Raw genomic sequence first — 25,750 nt, 5'->3', positions numbered from 1 at the left:
AGTAGACTCTTCTTGTCTTGGGATTGTTGGATAAGTCTAATGACATAATCCTAATCGAACCAAGCTTTAACCCTAATTTCATGTAACCGTAATTTCTAATCTAGATTCACCGTTTTAACATGAATTAACCATTATCAAACTGTGGAAACGAAAGTGGAGGGTTTGATAATTGTTAATCCATCATCTCAAATATCAATTCATAATACGAAAGCGGAGCTTTGATATTGGAACAAGTGAATCTAGACAAGAATTGCAAAGGCAACGAAATAGTCTTTGCAATTCTTGAGACATGTGTAGTTTCAATCCTAAAAGCTTCTCCTAGTAATCAAGTCAGGGAAATAGGCTTGGTTGCTAGAGGTAAACTCTCACCGGACTTGATCGGAAAGGTGAGGGGCTAAGGGAAACCGGTCTTTAGAAATTAAGGTGTAAAACATGAAATTAGAAGGTAAAGTCTTGGCTAGTGAAGGACTTGTTGTTACGACGAACCAATGATCCCAAGGCTCTTTTATTTTATTATTGTTATTTTCTTATAATTAAAAATCCCAACTTTATTCTCAAAACTCTTTTCTAATCGTTGTTGAAAGTTAATTGAATTCATAACTCCCTGTCGGAACGATACTCTTTTTATTACTACTTCGATAGAACGTGCACTTGCGGTTTGGCCTATCAACTCTCAAGCACAATGACCCACCACCTGAAATAAAGGCCTTAGTTTGAGGGAACAAGAAGACTATAAAATATGAGAAATTGTTCCAGTAGGAAACATCACATGACAAATTTTCACAAAACCATTTTGACAGTTGCATTATGGCGGATTAATGTTGGATCACCTTCAAAAATAAAATTTCGATGTTGTCTCTCTCCCCTTCATTGATTGGTTAGCTTTCCAATGTATGATCGTAGTACTATATAGCATTTTCCTAAAATATAAGCTATATACTATATAAGATAGGATGTACATACAATCAAAATAATACCAATCGACTGGTGAAATCAAGTGTTTTGTCTTCTCTACTAATACGAAACAAAACTCATTGCCAATGCTACAAGTAGATTTCCAAACCTCAATGTCTTTTGCTACCATCAATGTGTCAAGCATAGACTATAATATCCGGACAGCTCCGTCACTAACATCCTAGGAGGGACTCCCTCATCAGTGTGGTAAGAGGTGGTATCGCTGTACGAGGCAAAGGTGTGAAATCCTGTGGAAGCAAGTGCTCTATCCATCGAGGAACTTTTTTGCATATCGTATAAGGCCCTCTAGCTGCATTATCATCCATAGGATCTACACATGCCACACTTCCAATGTGCAATGCACACTGAGATACATGCATAAGTATGCAAGGTAGCCACAACCATGCATACCTAGAACAACTAGTAAGGACACCAAATAGAGTTCAACTTTCACAAACGTCGCACTCAAATCACAATAAATGGTAGTACCACAACATGCAGCAGAAATGCTATTTTTGCATAGTTCAAATGGTCATCATCTAACTACTCCTGGTAGACATCACGCAACCAACTAAAGCAAACATGTCAACCTCTTGTTTCTTCGATCTTCATGATTTCCTGTACGAGTTTTGACCTCTTGAATTCATAAATAAGGCCACACCATGTTTCTGGATATTAGATATGATATGAAGGAACTAGTGTTTGGTACATGAAGTATGCATGAAAAATCATCCAACATGATCTTCACTTCCATAGGCAGTAGGTGGAAACTTTCCATCTCTATATACCGCCTCTCAACAAACTCAAACATCAGACCTTTGTCTACTAAATTCTGTATGTACTCATGACCTATGTCCATCTTTTTTCATTTTCCGTCTATCGATCACCACTCTTAGAGAACCATGTTCCTGCAAACCATAGAAGTTTTGTCACGTTAGTCATAAGATATTATTGTAAAAATAATCAAAATAAAATTCTATTACATCTCTAATTCACAGCTGAGCTGCAACATGATCCTGAGACGACCTTAGGACAAATGTATCTTAAGGACACCCCCACCCCACCCCCTCCCAAAAAAAATGACCTAACCCTGATGTATAATGGTTTCATGTACCGAAGCTATCTGGTGGCATAGGGACCTCTTCCTCTTGAAGTTCCTAAACCTCGCAGACAAGTACAGGATTCAGCTGCATCATGTTGCCGCGTGTTGAAGTTGTCCATCAGTAGAGTTTAAAATCAATCCCACTACTTCATGTTCAAGTGCAGTTGAGAGGTTGCTCGCACCGACATAAACATGAATACAGCACTACCACGTAGACACTTGCAATAATTTGAGAAAATTAAATATTAAAATGCAACTACATGTGTCGGTATCGGACATCTGACACGCCTTTGATGTGAAGTGAAGGTGCTACACATGTGTTTAAAGGGGCCCATAATTGAAGTGCGCAATTTTGGATGAAATTTACAAATCGGAATGGATAGTTCCATTCGAAAAAGTTAACATGGTGCTTTGATTGTTGAAAATGTAGAAAAAGGTTAGGAAGGGATTGTTTATCTTTCTACTTTGGTTCAATACCTTGGAATAGAATGGAGGATAATACAGGGGAGCAAAATCTCCCCTCATTCAATTTTGACTTCTCTCCAATTATTTGTAACATAAAAGGTAACTTGTACCATAAAATGTTGCAACGGTATACAAATTAGATATTTTTATGTCATTAAAATATATCTCATTCCCTTGTGAGCGAAACAAAGTGAGGATTATCTCTCTTCCTTTCATCTCAACCAGACAAAATATCTATTTTTATACCGCTACTAATTATCTCCACTCCTATAAAAGTTAAAACCCTTCCCTTCAATAATAACTATGGTTTCTTTACATTCAACACACATGTTTCGACACAGACTAGATATGTTCTTACCTTGTACAGAGGTTTAGACTACATCACTTCTTAGAACCACGGCAAGTGATCCAAACCAGAATGGCAACCAGACCCAACCAGAAATTGCGAGAGATCAGAACAGCACGAACAAGGGAAAGCAGCTTGGTGAATAGTCTATGAAATCTCTAATATACGGATAACCCAAAGGAAAAGGAAAAGGAACTTAGGAATAAAAAATGTCATTGAAAAATATATGTTATGTATATTAAATTCAAATGCGCGTTGCTTAAATCCTGCATACAGCAGTTGGAGCAATTCAATATGTCCAACAGCTTCAGTTGTTAAATCCTGCTTGCATTATAACCAAAGAAAAAAACTATTTGAAGAAAAAAAGAATAAATATATTCTATTACCACTCACATTTTCAGCTTTTCCAGAAACAATAACAACATTTTTATCTGCAGGAATATCGCCACCAAAAGAGACAGCATAATTCTGATTTGCTGCCAGGGCATCATCACTAGAAACAATAGAATTTTTAATCACTGCATTTGAGTGTTTATCTTTACCAGGACCAATAAAATTGTTATCCCACGGCGCATCGAAATACTCATCATCAGAAACCGTAACATCCTCCTCATCTCCTCCATTGCAGTGTTCATTTTCTTTGTCGGATGACTCATCATCACTAGAAACAATACAATTTCTAACATCATCAATAAAATTAACATTCTTATTGACATCTGCCGAAACAGTAACATCCTCCTCATCTCCTCCATTGCAGTGTTCAGTTTCTTTGTCGGTTGACTCATCATCACTAGAAACAATACAATTTGTATTTACTGAATGTGAGGGCTTATCTTCACCAGGACCACTAATATTGTTATTCACTGGCACATCAATATAATCACTAACATTAACATTCTTATCGACATCTCCAGAAACAGTAACATCCTCCTTATCTCCTGCATTGCACTGTTCCATTTCTTTGTCAACCATAACCTCATCTACTGGTTCATCATACAAAAGAGATACTGTTGTCTTCTCTACATTGAATGCCTCCCCAAAAACAGCCATAACCTCCACTTTGTTACCAGGTTCTAGACTCGATGTTAAGCTCTTCCAGTCCTCGTCCTCAAAGGAGGCAAGTGTATCTCTTTTATAGGCCTGAATGTTTGTCTTTGTGTTATTTATGATCAACACACCTTGGCAACCTTCTGATGTTATGTTCTCCTGTGAAGAGTAATAGATGACGGACAACATCATACTCTTCAGGTTACGCCCCTTCATTGTTGGGATATCAAATATAATGGAACATCCTTGGCAACTAAAGGTTGTCCACTCAGAACTATTGTGCAAAATAACTCCCAAGTCCCATTTGCAGTCTGAACAATGAATAGTGTTTAAATGACTCAAATTAAAAAGTTTAGAAGATCAAAGAAAAAAAATTCATTATATATACGTAAGTTATTTTATCATTCATACTTAAGACTTATAAAATGGTATATCGTCTTTTCATATGCATGATCGTGTAATATAAGTAGAAATAAAAGTAAAATGGTATTTTTTTTTCTCCTTAAAAATGTACTTCGCTTGTAATTTAATTCTTGACTAAAATTATGTGTGAGTTAATGAAGAAGTTATTTACACTCATTTCACAAACTAGTAAAGTAAAATAAGTTTGAAAACGTTAACAATTAAATTGGTGTCTAGGTCAAATTAAGGACAACATAATTTGATAGAAAATAATAATTTCAATTCACTTTTAAAAATATATATATATGCGGAAGAGATAGGCAAACCTGTAAAATGCGATCTTTGGCAAGACTCGGGACTTGGTGTTTCGTTCCAATTTGAATTAAGACAAATTTCAAGTAATTATTTGACCCTGAAGTGTGAGCTTGACAAGGGAATCATCAATTAAAGGAGAAGCATGCATATCAGAGATCCGTGATGTAATTGCACTTGCTATCAATTTCTGACAATTCTTGGCTTTTAATACATCCAAAAGTCTTTCTGCATTTTGAGTTAGCTGTAGATCTGAGCCACATTCGACACAAAGACTTCGAAGCTTTAGAAGGTCCTTGATAGTACTGAGAGATGACATGAATGCAGATGTTTTTGAACTATGAATATCTCGTTATTTGATGGCGACATCCAAGACCGAATGAGAGAAGGGAATACATCACGTGAAAATCCTTCAAAGCCACTTAGAGAAATATATCCAATGTTTTTCATTCTTACTATTGAAAAGGGCACTTTTGTTATAGCAGTCTTATCTGCAATCAAGGTTGTCAATGATTCCATCTGTTCCAAGTGGCCTCCTCCAATTTGTCAATCATGGAACATCCTGAAAGAATTAAATTTTCTAGAGATTTTAATTTATAGATGCTTCTCGGAAGTTTATGAAGACGTATGCAGTTTGTCAAATCTATTAGAAGAAGTTTATGCAGAGATCCAATGCTACGGGAGACAGCAGACAAACTTGAACAGTCTTTGAGTACTAGCTTTTCGAGATTAGGCAAGTATGTAAAGTCTGGGGTTTCAGTCAAATCCAAAGAATGACTAAGATTAAGAATTTTTACATTCTTTAGCATCTGCAAGAAAATAAAACCAGAGAAAAACATATAGATTCAAGTTTTGAAGTATGACTTTTTGACTAAACCTTGACACAAGAATGTGTCAATCACTTATTTGTTTAGTGTTTGTTGGCTTTGTTGATCCCTAAAATCTGGTTAATAATTATACCAGTAATGATTTCGCTTTGAATATTTAATTTAGGAGCTAATATATAATTTTTTGAAACGTTTTAATTTATGGAAATGTTTGTGTATAAATACTAATCATTTCCTCATTTGTCTAATTTTTTAACCGTTGTTAGATAGTGAGGTGTAATAGACATGACACATTTTACCCGTGTGTAACAGAAGTATTACATGATACACCGAAATAGAGGCTGATTAATGTTACACATGTGCAGCTAACATGTTATGCCTACTATTTGTTAAACGTTTACTGAACACAAAAATCAGACACAGAGTAGCACGGAGATAGAGAATTGGGAAGACGAGTTTTCAATAGTTCTCCACTCAAACTGATACTCTAATACAAGATGCTTCAGAACATGAATTTAGTAAAACTTTCACTATAATCTCTCACAATGAAAGGCATTTGGTCAAACTTTCACCAATTTGTCAAAATCTAAAAGCATTGCCTAACTTCTTTCTAAAAGTGCACTTTAAAAAAATATTAAAGAGCTAGATGAGACGAGAACTTCAAATTTGTTGCTTGTTATCGATAAAAAAATTACAGCTTCTGGGAAATATGAAGAGTGGAAGAAAAAAATCATGAGCAAAATATCAAACAGAATCTGTACCTGGCTCTCCTTCCATATCTGTTTGAGATTTCTATATTTTAATTGGATGACGATTAGACTTCCTTGTTGAAATTCTGCAGGAGTATAAGTTGATGAAAATCCATACCAGGACAGCCACCTAAGTTCTCCTGAAAAGGTATTTAAAATTTCCATTAAGCTGAACCCTGGAAAGTTGAAGCAATCTGAGTTTATCCATCTTCTTAAATGCTTTGGTATTCAGACAAACTTTATTTTTTCTTGGAAACTCCAAAGCCAGTCCCTTGTCAGCTTCTGTTCGCTGAAATTGAAAAACCAAAAAAAAAAAAAAAAACAAAAAACGAATAGCTTATCTGGTAGCTAAACATTTTGTAATGTAGTCTATAATAATTTTGACATTTGTAACCCATATCATTAGCAAAAAAAATTAAAACAATTGTGAAAAAAACTATTTTTAATATTTCATTTGATAATCAGTACAACATAATTGAGATTTAGTAACACTTGAAAACTATTACTAAATCAAGAAAAGTGTTACTAATTGAATTTAGTAACATTTGAACAATTGCCAGGTAAAGCCCCTGTTACTAAAGAGCTTTAGTTACATTTTAGAGTATTATCTGTAACAATTAAAAAGTGTCGCAAAATGTTACATTATTGTAACACTTTTTGTATCACCGGTAACAATTAAAAAATGTTACAGTTATCATTTTTGAGAAGTTGTAAAAATGTCTAGACTAAAAAAATTGTGAAATCTACCAAATTTTTCTTTCCCTGGACTTCATTCATATTTGAATTAACCAATTTTAGAAGATCAAACTTCATTCAAATTTCCAACTTCAAATATGTTACAAACATATGAAATTTGATTTCATAATGGAAACAATGCAACACAACTTCAATTACATACTAGTGCCCATCTATAGCCCCACTAATTTTGTTCCTTCTTATTATGTTTTCATTTTCACACTAAGTAGTGCACATCAATAGCGCCACTAATTTTTGCAATAGCAATATCCTCAATCATGCAATCGTTTAGCCTCCTAAGCTTTCATCACCACAACTTGACCACATGGTTTTTTACTTTTTAAGAACCTGCAACAAATTTTTTTTTTTACCGAAACAAAGTTAACTATTATCATTAATCAATCAATGTCCAATACAAGAAGGATAAGAATCAAAAATATGGTGACTAGCCCAAGAACAGACCGCCCTAGCTAAACTATGAGCTACCATGTTCGCTTGTCTCCTAACAAACTTCACCTCAAAGTTGGAATGTAAAGATAACTGATAAATAATACTAGAAACAATAGCAGAGAATTCTGAATCACCATGGTCCGGAGACGATAGATGTAACACCCCGTTTTCCCAACGTAAAAATTTCTTATTTAAAATCATAGTTCAACAACTTTTAAACGGAATGCTACACTTCTTAAAATTCATAAACTGAATAAATAATAATTATCCTTCAAAATTCAACATCAAAAATCTGAAACTTTGCAGCGGAAAAATAGTTCAACATAATAAAAGTCTTGGCACGCAGGCCTCATAAAAAATCTCATAAGTCTTGGTTCAATATTTATTCATAAAGTTCATAAAAGACACGTAAGGAATAGAAATAAAAGCAAGCCCCCATCCCGTTACGTATCAGAGCACCTAGACACAATGTGAACAGCTAGTCCTGGTTACCTGCGCGTTACCAACGTAATGGCAACATTCCAACAGAAGGGGTGAGATTTCTCAAACAATAATATTAAGCTCATAAATCATAAATTACATTTAACAATATAAACATCTTATAATTTAACAATTACAATCAAATACATAGACATCAACATTTCATCTTAGCAATATATCATCATATAGCAGTCACAATCATCGTCACATATCATCTTACTAAAAGGCATCACAAAGTAATTCGTTAAAACATCACAACTTAACAACTTGACTTGACAATGCATCTAGACTCGACTATGCAACTCTTAACGTCTTAAACCATCTTGAATCATCATGAAAATGCAAATGCATGTGGTACCAATCTAGGGCTAAGCCCTCGTCGCTTATGAGCATAAATATACTCCTGGGGCATAAGCCCTCGTCGCTATTGAGCAAAAGCTCCTAGGGCATGAGCCCTCGTCTCTGGTTGAGCAAAAGCTCCATCGTCGTGGTTGAGCAAAAGCTCCAGGGCATGAGCCCTCATCTTTAAATGAGTATGCATGGACTCAACATCTTACGTCTTAGAAACTTCATGAACATCTATGACATCTTAACATCTTGACAACATGACATCTTAACAACTTGATGACTTCATAACGACTCGACGACTAAACAAACTCTTTGACTTAGACCGACATTTACATCTTAAATAAGATCGACAACAACATATGCAACACTTATAAAGTCACATCATATCAGCATCATAACTTAACAGTATCAAATGATAAACATCAACATCTTAAACATCGCATCAACATAAGCATCATAAATAACACATATTTAAATCACACATCTTCCAAATAGCACTTCATTATATAACACATCTTTAAATAACACATCTTTATATAAGACATTTTCAAATAAGACATCAATAAATAAATAATCTTTGCTCATCAATTAATATCTAATCAATTCAATTCATCATCTAAAACTTATTATTTCAAACACATAAATAATTTTTATTATATCAATTATCGCTATACAAATCACTTTAAGGTGGAATATCTTATTTTGATTTACATAAGCAAAATAGTCATATCTAAATCTAAAAGTCATACTGTAATAATTTTCGAAGTCATTATGTGATAGAGAATAAGTCTCGGTAGTAAAAATAATAATTCAGATGCTTAGGTGGAAGCAACATAGAAAATCTTATTTACTAAAGCTTAACCCGTAAAGCTAACCCTAAACCTAATTTTTTCCCCCCATTTTTTCATCCACTTTTCTAAACCATTGGATCTTGCGCATTTAGGCGCCATTCAATTTTAGCCATTGATCATATTATATTTATCTCTTCTATTTTCCGAAACAACTATTTCGTATTTATCTCTTCTATTTTCCGAAACAACTATTTCATATTTATCTCTAATTATAATTTTGGTCATATCCGAAATTTGTTATCAATTCACTTAAATCCGAAATTTGTTTTCCTATAGTTTTGGACATCCGAATCCTTATTTATTAATTCACCTAACAAATTTCCCTTTCAAAAAAAAAAAAATTAACCTAACAAATTTCATTCGTATCCTCCTTTTTTTTTTTTTTGAAACAAATATTTTCTACACTTTTACGATTGCAATTTAACATAACAAATTCCATCTAAAAAAATGCATCGCACAAATTTTATTCTTATCCTCGCCTTTTTTTTATGAAGCAAATATTTTGGTTATATATACGAAGCCCTAAACTTGTTTCTCTCGATAAAAATAAACCCTAAACCGTGGTAAATGCTTAATCCGTAAAGCAAACCCTAAACCTAATTTTTTCCCCCCATTTTTTCATCCACTTTTCTAAGCCATTGGATCTTGCGCATTTAGGCGCCATTCAATTTTAGCCATTGATCATATTATATTTATCTCTTCTATTTTCCAAAACAACTATTTCGTATTTATCTCTTCTATTTTCCGAAACAACTATTTCATATTTATCTATAATTATAATTTTGGTCATATCCGAAATTTGTTATCAATTCGCTTAAATCCGAAATTTGTTTTCCTATAGTTTTGGCCATCCGAATCCTTATTTATTAATTAACCTAACAAATTTCCCTTTCAAAAAAAAAAATAATTAACCTAACAAATTTCATTCGTATCCTCCTTTTTTTTTTTGAAACAAATATTTTCTACACATTTACGATTGCAATTTAACATAACAAATTCCATCTAAAAAAATGCATCCCACAAATTTTATTCTTATCCTCGCCTTTTTTTTTATGAAACAAATATTTTGGTTATATATACAAGCCCTAAACCTGTTTCTCTCGATAAAAATAAACCCTAAACCGTGGTAAATGCTTAATCCGTAAAGCTAACCCTAAACCTAATTTTTTCCCCCCATTTTTTCATCCACTTTTCTAAGCCATTGGATCTTGCGCATTTAGGCGCCATTCAATTTTAGCCATTGATCATATTATATTTATCTCTTCTATTTTCCAAAACAAATATTTCGTATTTATCTCTTCTATTTTCCGAAACAACTATTTCATATTTATCTCTAATTATAATTTTGGTCATATCCGAAATTTGTTATCAATTCACTTAAATCCGAAATTTGTTTTCCTATAGTTTTGGCCATCCGAATCCTTATTTATTAATTAACCTAACAAATTTCCCTTTCAAAAAAAAAAAATTAACCTAACAAATTTCATTTGTATCCTCCTTTTTTTTTTGAAACAAATATTTTCTACACTTTTACGATTGCAATTTAACATAACAAATTCCATCTAAAAAAATGCATCGCACAAATTTTATTCTTATCCTCGCCTTTTTTTTATGAAGCAAATATTTTGGTTATATATACGAAGCCCTAAACCTGTTTCTCTCGATAAAAATAAACCCTAAACCGTGGTAAATGCTTAATCCGTAAAGCTAACCCTAAACCTAATTTTTTCCCCCCATTTTTTCATCCACTTTACTAAGAACACAAAAGTGTTGTTTGTTACTTCTTTCTTTCATACGGTATAACTATAAATACACATGACCATGGCTGTGAATGTCACCTTCATCCTTGAATTTTCTTATCCATGAAAAAGAAGAAGAAATGGTAGGTGAGAAAGCATGAGTGTGGCCTGATAAATTCTTTCTAAAGAGGACCATAGTTTTTTTTTCTTTTGATAATAAGTGGTTTGTTGTTGTTCATGTTGTAAGATGTTGAACTGCTGACATCGTTGTTTGTGTTTTAGATGAAGATTGTCACGTGCGCCCCTTCCCGTTACCTTTTTCTTTTTTGTTTCTTTAATTATAATATACACATGTGGCTTTTTCTTTTAAATTTAATTGAAAAATAATGCATGTGGCGTCCAACTCACTTAAGTGATGAGCCACGTGGGCGTTGATAGAGTCAAGATTAAGGGGACCTTAAAGTTGAAAAAAAGGGTAAACTTAGGGGGTTAAAAAGTGGTTTTTTTAATAGGGGACCAAAATTGCAACTATGATAAAGTTAGGGGCCAAAAGTGCGTTTAAGTCTTTTAAATAAGATTTGGGTAGAAGAAAATCCAAAAGAAATTTGGGATCCATTTCCAATTAATATAATCCTTCTTTTATTTTTCAAAAAAAATATATAAAATCAATTCAATCAAACTCAATTTTGGTCACCGCATAATCAAACACATGCATAGTAGCTTCTAAAATTGTTTAGTTTAAGTCGATTCTCCAACATGGGTATAATCCGTTGTCGCCCTTTATCATATTTATATTAATGATTTCATATTACTATGATATTTAACTATTGTTATTGTCACACTAAATATCGTATAAGAAATTTTCCCTTTTCTTAACCATTAATTAAAATAATATTTAAACGAATTTAAAAAACACGGTAATAAAATATAGTATATATAGACATAATTATATTTTTAATTTTTAATTTATTTACATACTTTATATTTAACTTATTACAATTTAAAGTTTCTTTATCTATATCTAATGAAATTTTATGTTTATAAATAAATATGTTTAGTTCCTATAAAATCACGACATTTTTAAGTTTACTCTGGAATTTTAAACGGTTGCGTGACTATTCATTTGTTTGCTAACAAATCTGTGTGCTGGTATTCTCCTAATATAATTTTTGGTATACTTTTTTAATTTTATAATTGAAACTATGGTTCCCTTACTAAATTAGTTACTAATCAATCAATGTATGGTAACTGATCTGTTCGGTGAGGAATCGATGGAGGCAACAGTGGTGAAAAGTGTTCTGATACAGTGGCGATGAGTCTTTACGGTGGAATGGAAGGTGCATGCAGGCACGTTAGCTCTACGAGACTAAAGTCAGTAGAGAAACAAATACAATTAATAACTCCGACGATGGATCTGTTGTTGAGCTTAGTGTGGATTGTGCTGCGCCAAACAATTCAAATGTTCAGATGGTAATTATTACATTAATCTTTCATGAGTCCGTAAAGGTTTAATCCGTAACACAATTTATCAAATTGTTTGCCACCAATGTCTGCAGGATGTACCAGATGCCGAGGACTCATGCAGCAATACATGTGTGATTGACACACCAACCACCAAAACAGGTGCTAAGAGGTCCTCTAATAGCATTGACTATGTGGTTGTTGATGATGATGAAGCTGGCCAGACGTCGGCCACAAAACCTACCAGAGTTGTTCGTGTCAAAATTGAGCACAAGGACGACAAAGATGTTTAGCTTGCTCGAATGCTAGAGTCGTTTGCTTTGTTATCGAATTCCTTCAATCTGCATAAATCAGACATTAAATAATCTGTGTTTTTTCCTTTTGTTTTTTACAGTTTGGTTTTTAATTTTCTTCAAGTTGCTGTGTCGGCTATATTTACTTAGCTAAGGAAACTTTTTCCAGTCCACCTAAATAAATTTATTCATTGCCATAAGTATTAATTCAACAATTTATTATCATTGTCTTTTATTAGCGCTTCGACCTCTAAATGTACGAAATTTATTTTTAGATTTACCTCCGGAAGGTGTTAATATTTTTCTAAATGTTAGATAGTCATTCACCAAGTTGGTATGCTTGATGAAGAAAACCCAATACTGATTTGGCTTGAGTAACTAGATCCCACGCATTCACATGTTAAATTAAAAGTACAGATTGATAAAACCAAGTTAGTATGCTTGCCTTTGCTTAGTATATGTTTAAGCGAAGGAACATTTTATAATGTTTTAAACAAGTATGTAACAGATCATTAAAAAATTTAAAATTTTAAGCATAATTAAATAAATTTTAATTTATTAGGGACTAAACTACGTGCTGAAATTTTTTATAGAAACCAAAATCTATCAAAAAAATTTACGAGGACTAAAAACTAAATTTGATATATTTATAGGGACTAAAAACTTTATTAATTATTCGTTTTATTATGTATCAAATTATTCCGGCCCGTGAGACCCGTGCGTTGCACGGGTCGGCGTTCTAGTTTTGACTAATGAAATGGTCATCTGTTTCGTTGAATTCCAGTGATCAATTATTTTGCTAGTGCTACAATTCTATGCATACTAAAACTTAGCTGCTAGTTACCTAAGGTTAGCATATTTCATATAGCTCACAACATCACAAACAAGTGACAAGCACATGCAGCAAAAGGAATCGAAAATAAATGGTATAATAATTAATTGAGATACAGCAACCAAACAATTCAATGACAGAATTGAAATTGAATTAAAGTGGCAAGGGAACTCTTAAGGAATATATTATAAAATTGGAATCAAAAGGATTTGCATAAAACAAAAATTCTGAAGCGTATATTATATTGCTCTAGGATTCAGTTTTATAGCCGATCAAGGTTAAACCGTATACACCTAAAACAAAAACAATTTCTCACAATAAAAATTCTATCGAATAACCCTATTTCAATCACACTTCAAAACCAAAATCAAACATATAATCCCTACAACATATAAGAAGAATTTATTAAAAGATCATGGAAACAAGGAAGAAAACACAAACCCTTCATACAACTCTTATAGTAAATAGAGACTCCCCAAACTCATCCTAAATCATGTTAGATGCAATCTAATGATTCACAGACCTAATATTAGTGAAAGATAGTCTCACCCTTACCTTAGATAGTTTTTCTGAAATCAAAGCAGCGTTCTTCGTTCCTAGGGTTCTCTCTCTGAGTTCTTCCCTTTCTCCAAAAAGCGGTCCAAAAAGCGGTTTAACGTAAAACTCTTTCTAACCTAAGCTTCTGTATTTATAATACTAATCACTCTTCCTAAATCTATTTAGGCCCAATAACTTATTCTTCTTTCTATTCTAACCTCCAATTCTACTTACACTAAAAATTCTCATATTCTAATAAATAATAGAATAATGCCACTTAATAAAATACTAACACATCTCATATTTAAATAAATCACATAAATAGACTCTAACTTAATAAAAATAATTAAATAAAAATGAGGGCGTTACAATAGAACCTGCAACGAATTTAAAAAACTATAGAATTCAGCTCCATGGATATATCATGTATAAACCACAAAACCATAGATTTCAGCTTATTAAGCCAAAACCCAATAAAACTAGTAAAGAGACACAAGGTAAAAACCAGAAATCCTCCTATGCCTATAACCAAAAAATGATACTTTTGATATGAACCCGAAAAAGACCCTGCTACTAACTATCAATAAACAAGCAGCAACATAGACAAACTTGCACTGATATCAATAACCTCAGACCAACATACAATAGCAAAACCAAATACTCCCTCCGTCCCAAATTGTATGACGTTTTGGGCATTTCACACATATTAAGAAATGTAATTAATATCGTGTGGGAAAGAGATATTATGAGTTGTTTTACAAAATTATCCTTAATAAATGGTATGAGAAAGAGAAATAAAAAAATTGAAAGAAGAAAGAGTAATAAATAGTTAAGATATAATAGGAAAAGTAACATTAATGTTTCATTGGTATTGTAAAGCAACATATAATTTGAGACAAATTTTTTTTCTAAGGCGACAAACAATTTGGGACGGACGGAATTGAACCAAAAAATCAAAACATCACTCAAAACTGACCGACATAACATAACACTCCAAAACTTAAGAATCCCTTCAACCATTGTAATAACAAAGAAAAAGGCATTCCAGAGACTACCTAGCTCTATATTTTTTTTCATAATTGTTTTTTTAAATTACATAACAAATGTTAATGTTAATTAAAATTAATGTTCCGTAATTGCCACACGAGTTAATATTTTTCCTCAGAGTATTGCAATTAGTGTCACCAACTTACCTAGCTCTGGTAACATTTTCTAAAAAATGTTTCAAAAATTGTTAAACGTACAGTAACGCTTTTTTTCTTTGTTACATGGCATTGTTACTAAATAAATATCATATATGTAGTAGTGAATTAAGAATCCAAATGATTGTTAATAATTGATTCCTTAATGTTTAGTTCGCTTCCTTCACTGTTGTATAAACCATACAAGAAGTGCTATAAGTAGTAATTACCTTCTGCTTTAGTAATATATCATACACTTCCTCACCGCGCCACAACCTACTGTGGTTCTCAGGATCAAATGATGATTCTTGGTAGATTATTTGTCTTCCCATATCTCTCAAAAAATCATGCATTATAAGCTTGTTCCTATTTTCAACAGTTACAAGGTTTCGCTCTACAAGGACTTTAATTCCAATATCAGCAAAAAAAAAACACACCCATTTAATATTTTTAATTTTTATTGCTGAAAAGAAGTATCAGGTGAAGAATAGAAGTAGAGTCGCTGGCAATGCATCTTCCCCCTAATTTTAAATACCCATTTTTTAGATAAGGACTTCTCTGTCAATTGAAATTTTTTAATCAATTCAAAATTAATCATAACACTCCATTTATTTTATTTATTTATCATTGTATCAATGGTCTTTCTTCGATGGTGCAATCACGGTAATCATTCTATAGTTTATTTGCAAGTTGTCCAAATGTAAGTAATAATTCTATAGTTTATTGAGATGACTCTTGCTTCCTAATTAAATTAAGATCAAATAAAACATGACTGATTCTAATTCAAATATTTAATTTTCAATTCAGTTGAATTCTTCATAACCCTTCATTTATTTATTTATTTAGTCATGCATCAAGGAAGCCTCCATATGGAAGTAATAATAATTCTATTTATTTATTTATTGTTGAGAGGACTTTTGACTTGTTCTAGAATTTAGATCACATTGCCTCATCATTTCAGTTGTTGATTTTTTGTTGTTGCTGCAATTTCAGATTCACTTATCAATATGAAGAAATTTTCATCATCAAAACCATCCATGTCTTCCTTCACTTCCTCCTCCACAATCCACCAGGAATTTGAATCCATATTTACTACTGATCCAAAGAAGAGAAGGTACAATGTGTTCTTGAGTTTCTGCACTCAAGACAAGGGTTATTTACTTTCGTGTCTCGAAGAGGCTCTTAGTTTAAAAGCTGGAATCGTTGTTTTTGGGGACATTAAGAGGTTTCAACATGGAGAATGGGCAGAGTCTGTGCTGAATGTAATTCAAGACTGCAAAGTCGCTATAGTCTTGTTTTCAAAAAATTATGCTAATTCAAGTTCATGTGTACAAGAATTGGAGAAAATAACTCAGTGTTGCCAAACCTCAGATTTGGTTGTTCTGCCTGTGTTCTATCAAGGTGTCGCTCCCTTCTATCATGGAGATATGTTTGGAGGAGACATTTTTCATGATTTTCTGGATAGAATGAAGCAAATCTTTAAAGAAAAGGACAAGTTCATGACCTGGGTAGCAGCTATCACTAAAGCTAACAAATATTTAGGATCACGTGATCTCATACTCAGACCCATATACAAGTAATTAATTTTAAGTTCTTTTTAAAGTAATTGAGACTTGTGGTTTTAATTTACACCTTTCTTTTGGCCTATGCACTTAAATTGTTGAAGAATATTATACATATAATCGTCTTTTGTTCATATATTATACAGGTACGAATATGTATTGACTAAGGAATATATTAAGGATATAGTTGAACATGTTACATGTGTGATAAACAAGAATAGTGATTTTTGTGCGAATTCCTGTACACCCAGTGTAAAATATGGTGTGCAAGATGTGATTCAACTATTGAAACAATCAAAAAGTCCTCTCATAATAGGGATATGGGGGATGACAGGGATTGGTAAATCAACCATTGCCCAAGCCATTTACGATCAAATTGGTCTTTATTTTGAACACAAGAGTTTCCTCAAAGACATTGGGGGAGTTTGGGGAAAATATAATGATCATCAGGTTTCATCACAAGGTCTTCAACATCAAAGGGTACTTCTTGTACTTGACAATATTGATAAATTGGAGCAGCTGAGTGCTTGGTGCCCGCGAAGGCCTAAATGGTTTGGTGAAGGAAGCAAAATAATCATCACAACAAGAGATAGACATATACTCAAGGAGCATGGAATTGACCATATATATAGAGTGAAAGAATTGGACAAAAGTGAATTGCTTAGGGTTTTTAATTTAGGTGCGTTCAGCCAAGCAACGACTCCTCAAGAAGATTTTAGTGAACTTTCTAGACAGGTGGTTGCTTATTCTGGGGGATTGCCTATTGCTCTTAAGGAACTTGGGATGTTTTTGCGTGGAAAGGATGTACTTCAGTGGAAGGGAGTGTTGAGGAGTCTCCAAAGATTTTCCATTCCTGCTCCACAACTACTAGAAACTCTAGAAAAGAGTTTTAATGATTTGAGTGATGAAGAGAAACACATATTCCTTGATATAGCATGTTTCTTTGACAACATGAACCAACATGATGTAATTCAAATATTAAATAGGTCAACACAATCTGCAGCTCACCAGATAAGTAACCTTGAAGACAAGAGCTTTCTAACCATTGACAAGAATAACAAGGTTGGAATTCATGTTCTGTTACAAGCCATGGCGAGAGATATCATTAAAAGGAAATCAAGTAATAACATTGATCAGGTGAGTGGGTTTGTGTGCGCGCGCGCGCGTGTGTGTTTTTGTGTGTGTGTGTGTGTGTGTGATTTTGAGGTTAATTCTGCTTGATGTATAATGAAATAAGTTATTAACATTTCGTTTTAAAATCATTACAAGAACATCGGAAGTTAATTAATATGACTCTAATTGAAAAGTAATAACAAACAAATTGTTGGTAAGCTCATAGTTGATGATGTATCAGTGGTATCAAGAATCTCATCAACCATATATCTAAGCTACGATTTTGTTTGATGTCTCAGCCAAAGATGTATGATGTGTTCTTGAGTTTCAGAGGGGAAGACAATCGGGCAAAGTTCATGTCACATCTCTATTCGTCTCTTCAAAATGCGGGCATTTATGTTTTCAAAGACGATGACGAGATTCAACGAGGAGATCATATCTCAATCTCACTTTTGCGAGCCATTGGACAGTCTAGAATTGCTATCGTTGTTTTGTCTACAAATTATGCTAATTCAAGATGGTGTATGTTAGAGTTGGAGAAGATAATGGAAATTGGCAGAAACAGGGGTCTGGTTGTTGTGCCAGTGTTCTATGAAGTAGATCCTTCAGAAGTACTCCCTCCGGTCACTATTATAAGCAAAAAACAACTTTTTAGATTCATTCATTAAATGATGTATTTAGTCAATAATATAAACCAAATACATCATTTAATGAATGAACCTAAAAAGTTGTTTTTTGCTTATAATAGTGACCGGAGGGAGTACGCCATCAGGAAGGTCCATTTGGGAAAGCTTTTGATGATCTTATATCTACAATTTCCGTGGATGAATCCACAAAGAGTAATTGGAAAAGAGAACTCTTTGATATTGGTGGTATAGCAGGGTTTGTCCTCATAGATTCCAGGTTATTTATTTATTTTTGTCTTTTAGAGTATTTTGTTAGTGACGCTAAAAATTCTTAGGCCATGGAGGTGTAATAATATTTGTGTCCATCTTAAAATTCACCTCCTTAAAATATTATCACTTTTTTTTTTTAAATTTACCTTTTTTTTAAATCATCGTCTTGGGCTCCTCGTTCTTTAAGACATTTTTAAAATGCATACAAATATAGCATATTTTTCTAGGAGATCATTATTTATTAAATGATCATTTGTTTGAGGTCATGTAAATTTAATGAACATAAATTGAAAAGCAAAATTTTTATGCTATTTCCTATCCTTATAGGATTAGATCTAATTTTAATTTATTTATTTTTTGTTCTTTTTTCAATTTCTATCAAAAAATCATTATAGAGAGCAGTATGGAAAAATTATTTGTTGCATATTAAAAAAAGAAAAATAATAATTAGAAAACTCTTCCATCATGGAGGCGTCCAAAAATTTATCAAATGACCCTAAAAATGTTCAATATATCTCCTTAATATATGTAATTTTTGAAAATATAGAGATAACAAAACAGGGGAATGGATATAGGCTAGGGTTAATTTGTAACAAGGGTGTCGAAAGTCTTCCGACAATGGTGGTTAAACGGCGTGTCTCGGTAATGTTAACAATATTCAAGTATATACTCAAATAATTTGGCCCCCCGTTCACTAAATTCTTGGATCCATCCCTTCTTATATCTATTATTTTCTCTATGATCGTTCACTGAAATTTCCATGATAGATAGGTAGTTGTTTGTACATTGTGGAAGCCATGAATCTTTATCTCAAATATATTTCATTCTTCACTATTCAATAGTGTAAGAGTTCGCACACCGAATTCTACTATGTTTGTTGTATTCTTGAGGTATCATTTTAATTGAATCATTGACAACACTATAGGATATGGTGAGTTTATACTAATGCAGAATTTTGCAGAAGAAGAGTATTTGAGGCTTAAAATTGATCCTCTATTATAAAACAACTAATATACCAGAACATCCATATGTAAATTCATAGACTTACTAGAGATTCTTAAACTACTGTAGAGTGACTTTTGGAGTACCAGTAATAATGATTTACACTCAATCATGCTAAACTTATTTAACTCAGCTTCTAATCAATGATAACAGATTACTATTTCACCGATTCTTGTGCTTCTCTTTCATTTCCCATTGCAATGCCATTTAAGTTATGCATATAGTTCTCCCTCCTCTTTTGGTAGAAGCATATGTTGGAGAATGCTTACAGACATACAATTGATTGTTGAAGCATATCACTGGTTAATATTTTATAGGAATGAAAGTGCTGATATCAAGAATGTTGTTGAACACGTCACCCGTTTGTTAGATAAGACAGAACTATTTGTTGCTGAACATCCAGTGGGTTTAGAATCTCGTGTGGAAGCTGCGATTGAGCTACTAAACATACAAAAATCAGAAGATGTTTTAATTCTAGGGATATGGGGAATGCGGGGTATGGGCAAAACAACCATTGCCAAAGCCATTTATAATCAAATTGGAAGCAAATTTGAGGGAAGGAGCTTTCTTTTGAATATAAGAGAGTTATGGGAGACAGATACTAATCAAGTTTCTCTACAGCAACGGATACTTCATGATGTTTACAAAACATTGACATTCCAGATACGTGATCTAGAATCAGGGAAAAATATGTTGAAGGAAAAACTTTCCCAAAATAGGGTTCTTCTTGTACTTGATGATGTGAATGAATTGGAGCAGCTAAAGGCCTTGTGTGGTAGCCGTGATTGGTTTGGTCCAGGGAGTAGAATAATAATCACAACAAGAGATATGCATCTTCTTAGATTGTGTGGAGTTTATCAAATGTATACAATAGAAGAAATGGACGAAATTGAATCACTTAAGCTGTTTAGTTGGCATGCATTCAAACAACCAAGTCCGAAAGAAGATTTTGTTACATATTCAAGCGATGTGATTGCTTATTCTGGGGGATTGCCACTAGCACTAGAAGTCCTTGGATCCTATTTGTCTGACTGTGAAATAACAGAGTGGCAGAAAGTTTTGGAGAAACTCAAATGCATTCCTCATGATCAAGTACATGAGAAACTAAAAGTAAGCTTCCATGGTTTAAAAGATTTTACAGAGAAACAAATATTCCTTGATATTGCTTGTTTCTTTATTGGGATGGACAAAAAGAATGTCATACAGATATTAAATGGGTGTGGGTTTTTTGCTGATATTGGAATTAAAGTACTTGTTGAGCGAGTCCTTGTAACTGTTGACAACAGAAACAAGCTTAGAATGCATGATCTGTTAAGAGATATGGGAAGACAAATAATTTATGAGGAAGCACCATCAGATCCTGAGAAACGCAGTAGGTTGTGGCGCCATGGGGAGGTGTTTGATATATTAGAAAAGCGTAAGGTAAGAGAGTTGAAAATTTATGAAAATTGATTTCATTCATTTTAGGGTTAAATATGTTTTTGATCACTAAAAAATTGGTATCTTCTAAGTTTAGTCCTTATTTAATTCTAATAGCTTTTTTAGTCCCTACAAAATAAACTCTCACGCAGTTTTAGTCTCTGCTAAAATAAAAATTGTTTATTTAACCTTTAAATATAAAATTTTTGAATGCTTTTTTTTTATCACTGAATGATTTTTTGCACACATGTTATAGGTTCAAATTCCAAAATTAATATATTTGTTTTCTGTTTGTACGATTTCTTTTTCTTAATTTCAGGGAACAGAAGCTATCAAGGGACTGGCTTTGGAGTTTCCAAGAAAAGATTGTTTGGAAACCAAAGCATTTAAGAAGATGAATAAACTCAGATTGCTTCGCCTCGCTGGGGTGAAGCTGGAGGGAGATTTTAAATATCTTTCAGGAGATCTTAAGTGGCTGTATTGGCATGGATTTGCAGAAACCTGCGTTCCTGCAGAATTTCAGCAAGGAAGTCTAGTTGCCGTTGAATTAAAATATAGTAAGCTCAAGCAATTATGGAACAAGAGCCAGGTACAAAAATTGTAAAGGTTTAGTGGAAAATATACATTCTTCCAAATTCCGATATGTTTTTCTTCTTTGCTTCTCTTACTATTATTCTCTAGATTTGACTGAAACCCCAGACTTTTCCTACATACCTAATCTTGAGAAGCTTGTGCTCAAAAACTGTCCAAGTTTGTCTACGGTCTCCCATAGCATTGGATCTCTACATAAACTTCTTCTAATAAATTTGAGAGACTGCACAGGTCTTCGGAAGCTCCCAAGAAGCATCTATAAATTAAAATCGTTGGAAACTTTGATTCTTTCAGGATGTTCTATGATTGAAAAATTGGAAGAGGACTTGGAACAGATGGAATCGTTAATTACTTTGATTGCAGATAAGACTGCCATCACAAAAGTGCCATTTTCAATAGTAAGAATGAAAAACATTGGATATATTTCTCTAAGTGGCTTTGAAGGATTTTCACGTGATGTATTCCCTTCTCTCATTCGGTCTTGGATGTCGCCATCAAATAATGTGATATCTCAAGTTCAAACATCCCTGTCCATGTCATCACTTGGTACTTCCAAAGACCTTCAAAAACTTCGAATTCTTTGTGTGGAGTTTGGTTCAGATCTACAACTAACTCAAGATATAGCAAGATTTTTGGATGTATTAAAAGCCACAAGTTATCAGAAATTAGAAGCAAGTGCAAGTTCAATTCCTTCAGAGATCTCTGATATGTATGCTTCTCCCTTAATTGATGATTTTCTTCGTAAAGTTCGCAATTCAGGGTCAATGAATCACTTGAAATCTCTCTTATTTCAAATGGGAAGAAAATGCCAAGTCTCTGATATTGCTGTAGACAATGTTTTACAGGTTTGAATAATTCTTCTACGTACCTATCTAGTTTTTAAAAAAGCAAACAGGAATTTCGGATGCAGCCTGAAATTATATTTTTCTAAAAAATGATTTTGTCCATAATTTGAATTAGACAAAAATTTGTGAAATGGGTGTGAATTGTCAACAACTCCATGATTAAGTCACACATATATCACGTTAAGAATTAAATTACAAGAAAAGTACAGATTTAAGGAAAAAAAACCATTTTTAGACAATGCTTTTTTCTTTGGATCCTCGAAATTTTTAATTTGAGGCATTTAAACATATCTTTGTTTTACAGACTGCAGATGAGACTTGGGATTCATTTTTCCCCCGTGTAACAATAACTCTGAATGGTCAAGCTTTAGTTCCAAAGGTTGTTCCATAATATTTGATATCCCAACAATGACGGGGCGGAACCTGAAGAGTATGATATTGTTTGTTGTCTATTACTCTTCCTCGGAAAACATAACATTAGAAGGTTGCCAAGGTGTGTTGATCATAAATTACACAAAGACAACCATTCAGGTTTATAAAAGAGATACACTAACCTCGTTTGATGATGAGGATTGGCAGAGCATAACATCAAATCTAGAACCTGGTAACAAAGTGGAGGTTATGGTTGTTTTTCCGGAAGGTTTCATTGTTGAGAAGACTACAGTATCTCTCTTATATGAGGAACCAGTTAACAATGAAACGGATGTTATTTTTTTTGGAAATTACGATAATAATAGTCGTGTTTCTGGAGGTGATAATGAGGTCATCAATCAGTTTGGAGAGGGAACAGTGAACCATTTGCAGATAACTAGACCCACAGATGCGTGGTATGTTGATGTCGTGGGACTGGTACAGCTAGTACCGCATGACCTTGACCAGCCTGCGGAGGCAGTAGCTGAGGAGATTTGTGCAGCTGTAGCAGAGGGTGATCAGGAGCAACAGGTTCCTCTACCCGAGGGTGTGCCTGAGCTGCAAGCAGCAGCAACACCTGAGACCATTGGACTGATTCTAGGAGCTCGTATTTTAGACGCCGTCGAAGAGCTCAGGGGAGATTTTATCCGACTAGAGCAGACAGTTACTGCAGTAAAGGTCAAATTAGAAGAGCTCGAGGATGTCATTGCCCAGATACCGCGTAGGTCGAGTTCTGAGTTCACTTATATCCTTAAGTTTATTTCCATGTTGCTCATCCTTTTGTTGTTTTGTTGGTTTGTTTTTCTATAACGACTAGGATATTAGTATTGTACACCTCATGTCCTTTTAGTTGTACTCGAACATTTTTGACATTATAATATAGTTATTTCTATTCATACCAGTTTCAGTCGTCTAATCCCTCGATAATGTGGTCTAATAAATGGATGTGCTAGGAACTATTGGTTTTTATTGTAAGGTTCGCCTTTTTTGACACATCTACTAATGAGATGGACAATAAATGGAAGCTTTAAGTATATCCTTTGGTTGATAGCGCCACTGAGGACCTCATGTGACAATGACATATTCAATTAAATGCCTTGATGGATGGATACATCTTGTGCCTCATTACACATGCAAAATATCTGATCATAACCAAACTTTACCAACAGTTTGTTTTCTAAACTTCAACATTTATAAACAATAATTAATTCAAAACTTCTATGTGAAACTTAACCTATCAAATAATCGCAAAATTTTTAGAAACTTTTTGACAAATTCTAGATTCAAGAAAAGTCTCTAAAAGGTTAACTCTTCATTAGATTTAGAGATTTAAGTTAGTTTTTATGATTTATTTAGACCATAGTTGTTAAACTCAGACCGGAGCAGTCGGTCTGATCGGTTCTACAAAAAACAGGACACTATAAATGCGTTGTCTAATTATAGAATCCGACTCTATAAATGCATTGTATTGGAAAAGGAACCTTGGGGGAGAGCCCCAGGTAATCACGGTTTTACTGCAATAAAATGAAGAATATGATGTTGATTATGAAAAATGTTGAATTTGCAAAGGAAGAATCTTCAATGTTAGGAAGACGGGTGGTGTGGTTCCTGAATTGATTTCTGATTGGTTATGCAGGTTTTGGTGTTTCTAGGTGTGCTATGTCTTGAATAGTTTTGCATGTGTTCTTTCAGAGTTTAGGTGGGCAGTTTTGTGTGTGTTTGCAGTCCAGTGGAGTGCTTCTTTGGCCTTGAGTTTTGGGCATTTTGGGGGGCTGCAGTTTAGATGTTGGTGTAGTTTTTCTGGTTTCGGTTTGTTTTCGTTTGTGCTGCTAGATGCAGTTGGTGTGGACAGTAGTTGCTGGATCAGCTTATTTTCTGTTTGTGTTGTTAGGTGCATATTTGGCTTTAGTTGTGCCTGCTTTGTCGTTTCATGTTGCTGGTGTTTTCTTTAATTGTAGGCAACGTAGCCTTTCTTTGGTATAGGCACTTTAAGTTTTCGTTTGTAAGTCTTGCCATTGAAGTGTGAATTCTGTATGTTTTGGTGTTCCCTGCTTTGAGCACATGATCGTGTGAGACCTTTGCAACCCTTCATAAAAGGTGGGGTAGAGGTGTCAAAGTGTGATGCTTGAGGAGGTTTTACTAATAATACTTTCATCCATTGGAAGAAAAAAAAACAGGACCCTTCTCCGGTCTAGATGTGCAGTTGCACCACGGATGCAGTCAATCTGCAAATCAACTGGTCTGACTGGAGATACTCCAATAAAACCGAAAAAAACCGCTTAGTTCAACGAAATTTAGGAAAGTGAATGATTAGATAAAATATTCAGAACTTCGGGAATCAAACACATGTCGACTTCATTTTGCACATCGTAATAGCTGACACTAAACACAAGTATGATTTCCCACTCATCCTGTGGAGAGGATTCTTTGCACAGGCTGGTCTTATTTTGGATGGCGAGGAAGGGCAGACCATAATCAGAACCCCAGAGGACTACCAGGTGTTCGTTGTGACTTATCCTGAATACGACTTAAGTCAAACATCAAAATGGCTTCTTCTCAAGGGAGTTGTGGATGCATACGCCAGAAAAGGAGTCGAAGAAGAAAAAGCAAGAGGATACATGCCAAATGAAGATTCTGATTTCGAAGATGAAGAGGAAGACAAGGAGCCTAAAGGTTAGGGACACCCGAGCACAAGCTAGACATATCCATCAGGCTTGAGACGTAAAACACGCGCTGAATAGGAGGCAACCTATTTTGTCAAGCTAGTGAGATAAAAAAAAGCGCTGAATAGGACGATAAC

At 33.8% G+C, this 25,750-nt stretch overlaps 1 long non-coding RNA gene and 2 pseudogenes across 3 annotated transcripts; 2 read left to right on the top strand and 1 right to left on the bottom strand.

Moving 5' to 3' along the window:
• Positions 1-1,127: 1,127 nt before the first annotated feature.
• LOC146926816 (uncharacterized) lies at positions 1,128-15,609 on the bottom strand (annotated as a pseudogene). The gene is made up of 8 exons (XR_015007936.1): positions 15,342-15,609; positions 6,217-6,493; positions 4,643-5,437; positions 3,261-4,225; positions 2,907-3,025; positions 2,257-2,260; positions 2,069-2,141; positions 1,128-1,285 (listed from the first exon to the last, which is right to left on the bottom strand). The product of XR_015007936.1 is annotated as an uncharacterized LOC146926816 (transcript).
• LOC146926817 (uncharacterized) lies at positions 11,819-12,761 on the top strand. Its single transcript, XR_015005531.1, has 2 exons — positions 11,819-12,277; positions 12,364-12,761. It is a non-coding gene; the product is annotated as an uncharacterized LOC146926817 (long non-coding RNA).
• Positions 15,610-16,100: 491 nt separating the features above from the next.
• On the top strand, positions 16,101-23,846 carry LOC146926815 (disease resistance protein RPP2A-like; annotated as a pseudogene). The gene is made up of 8 exons (XR_015005523.1): positions 16,101-16,687; positions 16,820-17,810; positions 18,086-18,397; positions 18,544-18,689; positions 20,002-21,106; positions 21,423-21,700; positions 21,753-22,539; positions 22,844-23,846. The product of XR_015005523.1 is annotated as a disease resistance protein RPP2A-like (transcript).
• Positions 23,847-25,750: the final 1,904 nt, after the last annotated feature.

The sequence above is a fragment of the Medicago sativa genome, chromosome 4 (genome assembly GCF_051527215.1).
Source record: "Medicago sativa cultivar Bolivia chromosome 4, Bolivia_mono, whole genome shotgun sequence".
Classification (NCBI taxonomy): domain Eukaryota; kingdom Viridiplantae; phylum Streptophyta; class Magnoliopsida; order Fabales; family Fabaceae; genus Medicago; species Medicago sativa.
This window is presented reverse-complemented; position numbering and strand designations above follow the sequence as displayed.